We start from the raw sequence: 9,071 nt of genomic DNA on the forward strand, positions 1-9,071 counted from the left end.
AAGGGATTGTGGCGTGACCATCCCCCCTGGGGGGTGATTTCTCGCTTTCTGTCTCTATGTCTCTCTCTGTCTGTCTGGCAAGCATACGCACCCTATAGTGAAAATCTCCCCCCCCCAAAAAAAAAAAGTCAATAAATAATTAAATAATTTTTAAAAAATTTTTGGAGATATTTTTTGCTATACAGTGTGTGTACTTGCCAGACAAAGAGAGACAGAGAGACAGAAAGCGAGAAATCACCCCCCAGGGGGGATGGCCACTCTGCAATTCCTTCTCCTTCCGGAATACTGGGCATGCACGCGCACACGCCCAGCGTGAATTAAAGCCGCCGGACCCGGTACTCGAACTGCGGTCGGCTACATGGGAGCCCAAAGACATAGCCATTACGCTAGTTGCTGGTCCCTAAATAAAGTAATTCTTTAAAAATAACACAAATAGATAATAGGATATAATACTGTAAAGAGCAATCTTTATTAATGGAAAGGGAATGAGATCTGTTCTGGCCAGCAGAGAGCGCCATTGTCCCAGAACACACTCCTAGATGAAAACTGTCCCAAAGGGGCCTCAAACCTCCATGCCTCAGGGTGCTGAGACTCCCCTGCAAAGGCCAGTCCTGCAAAACCCCCATGCAGGAAGCCCACCTCAGGCCGCTTGCACTTGCTGTTGCCTTCTCTCCAACACTCATCTGGGTCTGTTGCCTTTTTCCCCTTCTCTAGGACATGTTCAATAGCCCAAGAGAGACAGAGAAAGGGAAAGTGAGAGATCACCTCCAGCGGAGATGGCCACCCTGCAATCCTTCTCCTTATGGGATCTTGGACACGTAGGCACATGTGCCCAGTATGTTTCAAGCCTCCAGGTGAGGGATTCGAACCTTCGTCAGCCATGTGGGAGTGGCACGATATAACCATTATACCACCTGCCTCCTCCCACAGCCATGTTTCTCAAGCTGAGGGGTCCAGGACTTGAACTGTGCAGTCAGCTACATGGGACCCAGCGCTTTAACCTCCATGCCACCTGCTAGCACCAAAACTCACCCTTGAAGTACTGCCCATGTTTGGCCAGAGACTTAGAGTGTTAACTCCTTCATACCTGCCTAATAGACAATTCTCTCAAAAAGAAAAAAAAAAAAAGGAACGTCAGTTGGTGTAATGGCTAAGATGCTGGACTACCATGAAGTCGATGATGGTTCGAGTCCTGGATCCGGTGGCTTAAACTCACGCCAGGCACGTGTGTGTGCACGCACAAGATCCCGAGAGGAGAATGGAGGAGAATGGATTGCGGTGTGGCCATCCCCCCTGGGGGATGATTTCTTGCTTGCTGTCTCTGTCTCTCTCTGTCTTTCTGGCGAGCGAACGTGCCCTGAAGCAAAAAACCTCTCCAAAAAAAGAACTGCCCGTGTTAGGTTCTTATTTTTCACAACAGCTGCTCTACTTCAGAGCATAGATGTCCATATTTTTTTTATTTCCTTTTTTATTTTTAATGTTTTTGCCAGGAGCTGCAGATGGCATGGTGGTTAAGGCACTGAACTCCCATGTGGCTGATTATGGTTCAATTCCCAGACCTGGTGGCTTGACTTCTCACTTTCTTTCCCTCTCTCTCTCTCTCTCTCTGTGTCTCTCACTGATAAAATTTTAAAATTATAATAATAAATATGAATAAATAATTTAAAAAATTTTTGCCACAGGGTACATGTGCTTGCCAGAGAGAGACAGAGTGAGACAGACAGTTATAGAGAAGGAAAGTTAGCAGTAACCCCCAGGGGGATGGCCACACTGAAGTCCCTTTTGCTGGACTGCCACGTGGCTGACCACTGTTTGAGTTCTGGGCCTGGCTGCTTGCTTTCTCACTCTTTTTCTTTGTCTCTGTCTCTCAGTTTATACTGAATAAAAATTATTTGGTAATGTATATATAATGGGTCAGGTGGCAATAAGTGCAGGAAATGAAAGCAGGGAAATAGAGGAGTTGGGAGGTGGGCAGGGATGGGGTCACAACTGAGGGAGAATTTAAATTCAGGCACCTTCAACAAAGTCTTTCTTCTGGCTACGATCCGCCCTCCTCTCTTAGCTGGCCTAGATCGCAGTGCATGCCGCGTGCTCAGGGATGTGAACCCAGGACCTTTCCCATGTGGATCCAGTTGTATTACCATCACACAAAAATTCTAGTCCCACTAGGGTTGGCAGGTGGTGTGGCGATTGAGGGTGCTGGACTCCCACATGGTCAACTGAGGTTCAAGTCCTGGACCTGGCGGTTTGCTTTCTCTCTCTCTCTCTCTCTCTCTGTTCCTCTCTGGTCAAATTAAAAACATTCCCAAAGTACGGGACCAGCAGGTGTTGTGGCAGTTAAGGTGCTGTACATTCCCACATGATCGACCACGGTTCGAGTCCCAGACGGACATAGTGGGTTGCTTTCTCACTTTCCCACTCTCGCTCTCTCTGTGTCTCTCTAATCAAATTAAAATAAACGAATGAATAAATTAAAATAAATACATAAATAAGAAAATTAAGTTGTATCATTTAAAAATAAAGTTTATATAACTTCAAGAAATTCTAGCCCCATTTAAGAAGTGTGGAAACAGACTCAGGGATTTGGCATGGCGATAAGGGAGAAAGCCCACCCCAAGATCTAAGAGAGCATTCCAGGCAGCGCGAACCGTAAGGGTGAGAGCCTGCAGGTGGAACATGCCTAGATGTGTGCGGTGCAGGGAGGAGGGAAAAATGGCTGGAAGGATTGGAAGGAAAGAGGGTGAAGCGGCGCGGGGAGCGCGGCTTCAGCACGACGGACAGCGCCTCGCGCGTTGCCTGGAAACCAGGGACGCGCTGGCCTGGGGGCGGAGCCTGCCTCGCGACCTATTAGAAGAATTGTCCTGTACGGACCGGGTAGACTCTGTGGGAACGTGGCCTTGGGGGGCGGAGCCTGTAAATGCGCCCTATTAGATGGCACGCTTTACGCACTGGACGCACGCCTCGGGGCGGAGCCTGAGCCAGCGTCCTATGGGAATTACCTGCGACGCCGAGGGAGCCCGGCGAATTCGCGGGGTGGGCGGGGACCTCTGGAGGCGGAGTACCAGAATTCCCGGGCGGAACCGAACCGGTTAAATGGACATTTAATGGGCGCCGCGCGTGGGGCAGACGAGAGGTGAGCAGGTTTGGGGAGGTTTCTTTGCTGGGAGTGTGGCTGACCGGGCTTCAACGCACTTCGTGTGGAGGCTCGCCTATCACCACAGCGTGTGACCAGTATTGGGGACCCACAGCCTCTATGGGACCGCCTGCAGCGGGAGTCCCAAATCATGGGCCTGGATGGGTGGCTCAGGAAAGGGAGCACTGAGGTCCTGGACTCAGTGGACTGGAGCATCGATTGCGGAATCCAGACACTGTGGAAGATAAGTTAAGGGGTTGGGAAGCCTCCAATGGTGAAATAGGGGCCCCCTAGGGCCAGTGGTGACACGGTGGTGGAGGCACCGGACTCCCACCTGGTCAACCTCGGCTAGAGTCCTGAACCTGGTGGCTTGCTTCCTCACTTTCCTTCCGTGTTATCTCTGGTCAAATTAAAAAACAATAATGGGAGGGCCACAAGGTGGTGTGGTAGTTAAGACAGCTGGACTCCGACATGGCTAACCATAGCTTGAGTCACAGACCTGGTAGCTTGCTTTCTCACTTTCCTTCTCTCTCTCTGGTCAACTTAGAAAAAAAAAAAGGACAATGAATAAAAATAATTTTTAAAATAATGGGACCTGCAGATGGAGTAATGGTTATGTCACTGGACACCCACATGGCTGACCCCGATTGGAGTCCTAGAACCAGAGTATCAAAACTCAGGCCGGGCACCTGTGAGTGTTTGCCCAAGACCCCAGAGGAGAATGGAGAAGGTATTGTGGCGTGGCCATCCCCTTGGGGGGCCATTCCAAACCTTCTGTTTCTTGTGTCTCTCAAGTGAACCCAAGTGTCCTATAGCAAAGTTTTGACATTTGCCAAAGAGAGAGAAAGGGAGAAATAACATCCCCCAGGGGGGGATGGCCACACCACAATCCCTCTCCTCCATTCTCTCAGAATCTTGGGCACCCATGCACTTGGCCTGAGTTTTAAGCCACCAGGTCCAGGACTTGAACCACGACTACATGGGAGTCCAGTAACATAACCATTGTGTTATCTGCTGGTCCCAAAATTATTTTTTAAATAAAGAAATAGGGATCCCTAGGGCTTTTACGTTGGTACTTGTCATGGGCTTAGGTGTCAGCTCTTGGAAAAGGCCAGGAAGATCCCTGGCTGGCTCAGGACTTGCAACCTCGAGGAATGACCTCTGTGGCCACCCTCTCAGAAGTCCTGTTTTTTTTTTTTTTTTTTAAGCATTTGTTTTGCTATACGGCACGAGCACTTTTGGAGACAGACTGAAAGTGAGAAATCACTCCCCAGAGCAAATGGCCTTTTTCCCTTCTCCATTCTCCTCTTAGGATCTTGGGCATATATACATGCACACACTTGGCCTGAGTTTCAAGCCAACAGGTCCAAGATTCCAACTGCAGTCATGTGGAAGTCCTGCCCATCTGTCATGCATTCTGGGCCCCTCTCATTTAGAGGCATGTTCGTTCCTCCAAGGGCCCCAGTGTTGAATGCTACTAGGCTGGGGATTCATCCCAGTGGACTCCACCTACCGCCTATACTACTCTGACCTTCAGCTCGGAGTTCCCAGAACTTGCACCTCTTTGCTGGTCCGTCCTGTCTCCAATCTCACTTCTCCCAATACCGTGTTCTGTTCTGAAGCACGTATCAACCTGGGGTCTTCCCAAGTCAGAGCCCTTCGGCAGCTCTGCCCTGACCACAGATCAGAGGTTAGAACTGAGTCAGCAGGTGGTGTGGTGAAGGCCCTGGACCCCACGTGGCCAACTCTGCAGTTTGAGTCCCAGACCCAAGGCTTGAGAGAGACACCTGCTTTATGTGCGTGTGTGCCTAAAATCCCTTACGGAGGGAGAGATGGCTGGAGAATTGCGGCAGGGCCACACCCCGTGGGGGCTGCTTTCTCTTAATCACGCCCCCCACAATAAAAGTAAAAAACCAATACTCTCCTTGGTGGTGGAGGGCCTCTGACACCCCACCACAGTTAAATGTGCTTTTTGCATCTAAAATGCTTCACTCACTTCAGTTCATTGAAGCCCACTCACTCCAAGTGATTTTCACTCATACCGTTCGTTCCCTCTGCCTTGCTCACCCTCCCCTTGTTCCATCCCCCACTCCCAATACATTCGGCTCCCACTCACCAATCCCATCCCAGGTGGGACAAAAGACATCCCGAACATTCCCTGACAAGCCCCTTGGGGTGACGGAGCTCCGTGTGGCCAGGGAACAGGCTGACAGCCACATTCCCAGGGCCTGTACAGAACTGCCAGTCGAACAGAGAGGACTCCATTAACACACGAACTGTTTACTCCGGACGGGCCGGGGTGAGCTCCTGAGCCCTGAGTGCTGGGTGTCACTGAAATGCCCAGAGATCTCTGGCCAGAGCTCACACCTGGACTAAATCTGGGACCAGCACCCCATTTGCAGAGAGGCAAATCTGGGTGATAACTCCTCTGGGTCAGTGCAGGCCCTGCTGATCACACGTGCATCGTCAATGAACTATGGTTTCTTGCTAGAGAGGCACTAAGACACCAGGGACCTAGGGCCCCAATGACTGCTAAATCCAAAGGTAGAAACACTGGATTAGGGGGCCGGCAGGTGGCGTGGTGATTATCGGTGCTGGACTCCCACATGGCTGACAACGGTTCAAGTCTCAGACCTGGCAGCTTGCTTTTGCCCGTTCCCTCTCTGATCAAACTAATTTAAATTAGTAAATAAATAAAGTTAAACAAATAATCAAAAAAGGGGGGGAAAGAAACCCTGGATTAAAACTCCCAAATTATGACTGTGGCTCCCTTTGGTCCTCTGGCCAATTCTTAACACATTTCCCTTGCAATCAATCTCAACTCCCTGCAAGGCCCAGCTCCTCCTCCGGAGCAACCTCTCTGCCAACCAGGCACAAGTACCCCATTCTGATCGACTCCACGAACAAGTACAGCCTCCCTGCCTTTCCTCTGGACGCTCCTGGCCCTCCACTGGTACCTGAAGGACACAGGACACTGACCTATGTGAGTGTCGCTTCATCCTAAGCAGCTGTGCCCACTGTGGGGCTGGGAGGACCCATGCCCCAGCCAGGAACAGCCTGGAGGGTGCTGTCAGCGTCACCCGTGTGATGTACCTGCCAGACCTCAGGGTCAACAGCACATGCTGAAGGCCGGAGCCTGCCATGGGTCAATGGCAACCTCAGCACCAGGGAGGGCCCAGGTGGAGTGAGGGCTCCGAAGGCTCCTTGCTCCTGAGCTGTTCCTCCGGACAGGATCCCTCGTGTCCTGCTGTGGGGGTTCCCAACAGGGATGGACGGACCCTCCATTGCGGCTCTGCAAGCAGACTGTGAACAAGGCAGTGGGGGCTGCACTGATTGGGCCGTGCCAAGAACGCGGTCCTGGGTGATTCGAAGGTGGGGTGGGATGCGCTCTTCCTTGAAGGTTTCCGGATGCAGGCTCCCTCTGAAGCCGAGATCTTCTGGCCTCAGAGGCAGGGGTCCAAGTCCTTGTGTCTGGGAAGAGGGTCACAGACACTGCCCACCAGGCAGGGTGGGGGCCACCTGCAGTAGTGTCTGCACCACTGCTGTGGCGGGCCCCACTGGACCTGTGGCCAGTTTTGAGTGCTCAGTGGTAGCTCACAACCACCTGTGGGCCTCTCCCTGGGGCTGGCGGCCTGGCTTCTGGAGCTCCTTACACTAGCAGAGAGCAGACTTCCTCCCGTGTGCTCGCCCTTCTCCACCAAGGCGGCCCCACCACTGGGGACACAAGATTTTCCGCACCAGCAGAGTGATTCCTGGTCAAGATTCTTCTAGCTCCTCCCACCGGCCTTTATTTATTTATTTATTTATTAAGAGATTTTGATAGGGTGCATGTGTTCACCAGTGTCAGAGACAGAAAGTGAGAAATCACTCTGGGGGGGAGGGATGGCCATTGTGCAATTCCTTCTCTTCCATTCTCCTCTTGGGGTTTTTGGGTATGCACACACACACACACACCCGGCGTTGAATTTGAAGCTGTCAGGTCCAGGACTCAAACCGTGGTCAACTACGTGGCAGTCTAGTGACGTAACCATTATGCCACCCTCAGTGGTCCCTCGGTGGCCATTGTTAACCAACCTGGAGGGAGGAAGGGGGTAGGTGCTAGGGTTGGCCTGGGACTCAAGCTAGCAACAGCACCCAGTCTGACAGGGTGGCAGGGCAACTCTCCCACCCTGCAGGTGAGTTCTCAAGACAGGAATCCCTGCAAAGAGGTGTGGCCCTAAGTCTGGCATGGGGGCTGGTCCCAGACAGGCTGCACTGGAGCTGAGGTCAAAGAACTGACTCGCTCCACGCCAGATCAGAGAAAGCTAGCGAATGACAGCAGGTAAGGGGGCTGGCACAAGTGCCCATGTGGCTAAATAGAAAAATCAATCAAGGCAGAAAATTCTGTGCGCAAGGTACTGTAAGCAGGTGATTGGTGGGGGATGTCTATCTGATTAAGCCACATCTGATAAAGCCAATGAGAGAAATAGATTGGCCCAGCCACATGTGGCACATGAGAGATCAGAGAGGCCAGCCACATTTCATAGCGCCGGTGAGATGAGAACAATCAGTGGGCCCAGCCGGTGGTCAACCCACATGACCTCCATTAATAATTATAGGCCGGGCCAGCAGGTGGCATGGTGGGTAAGGGTGCTGGTCTACCACATGGCCAACCATCATGTTGAGTCCTGGATATGGTGGCTTGCTTTCTCACTTTCCCTCTCTTTCTGTCTCTCTGGTCAAATTAAAATAAAGTTAAATTTTTTTCTTTTTTTCTTTTTTTTTTTTGCTATAGGGCGCGTGCGCTCGCCAGATAGGGAGACAGGAAGCGAGAAATCACCACCCCCTGGGGGGTGGGGGTGGCCATGCCGCAATCCCTTCTCCTCCATTCTCTCGGGATCTTGGGCACGCACGCACGCACACACACACCCGGTGTGAGTTTAAACCACCGGGTCCGGGACTTGAACCACGGTCGACTACATGGGAGTCCAGCGACATAGTCATTACACTAACTGCTGGTCCCAATAAAGTAATTCTTAAAAAAATATTGATTATAAACTTTGCAGAACGCCACTACGATGCTCAGCCCTGCTCCCAACGTCCCGGGAGTGTACTCAGTTTTAGGTAACAATCTAATTCTTTGTCCAAAACACCAAGAACCTGGGTATCATCACAGAACCCAACGGGCAACATAAACCCTCACCCTGGGCAGAGAAGAGCACCACCAGGGTAGGGGCTCCCATGCCCCATTCTGTGCCAGGACAGGGCTGGTGCGGTGTAGCAGGTGGCAATACCCCCGCTCTCAGGCGACCTGCTGAAATAAGTCCAGCCAACCGCAAAGAACCTGACTCCCCACGAGGCCCAGGTGGCCCAGCAAGTGGGGCCAAGCCACAGCCACCTCCTCACACAAGGTTGCATTCTGCAGACGGTCCATGTCTGAGGCTACCTGGAACAGATGTGGCCCTCACAAAATGGGGTGTGTGGACAGCTAGAGGTCTGGAACCTACCTGTAGCTCTGACTCCATGATGACACGCAGCGGCACCTGGAAGCCCACCAGCACGCACAGGGCAGAACACAAGGCCTGCCTCGGTTCTGTGGTCAGACCAGAGTGGCATGGGCCATGTGGGGGCACCCTGCCAAGTGCCGGAGGACAGGGGGCCCAGGTCACTGGGTCCACAAGATCCCAGGCTTGGTGTATAGGATGTCTGGAGGCCGGGAGAGACTAATCCTCAGAGCGGGAACGCAGTGGAAAACGGACCCACCTGCTGCGGGTCAGACGGCAGCCGGCCCTGGGACGGGCGCTGCTGCGGGTCCAGACGGCAGCTGGCCCTGGGACGGGCACTGCTGTGGGGCAGACCGCAGCCGGCCCTGGGACGGGCGCTGCTGCGGGTCCAGACGGCAGCTGGCCCTGGGATGGGCACTGCTGTGGGTCAGACGGCAGCCGGACCTGAGACGGGC

This window comes from Tupaia chinensis, unplaced genomic scaffold (assembly GCF_000334495.1).
Source record: "Tupaia chinensis unplaced genomic scaffold, TupChi_1.0 Scaffold138665_1, whole genome shotgun sequence".
Lineage (NCBI taxonomy): Eukaryota > Metazoa > Chordata > Mammalia > Scandentia > Tupaiidae > Tupaia > Tupaia belangeri.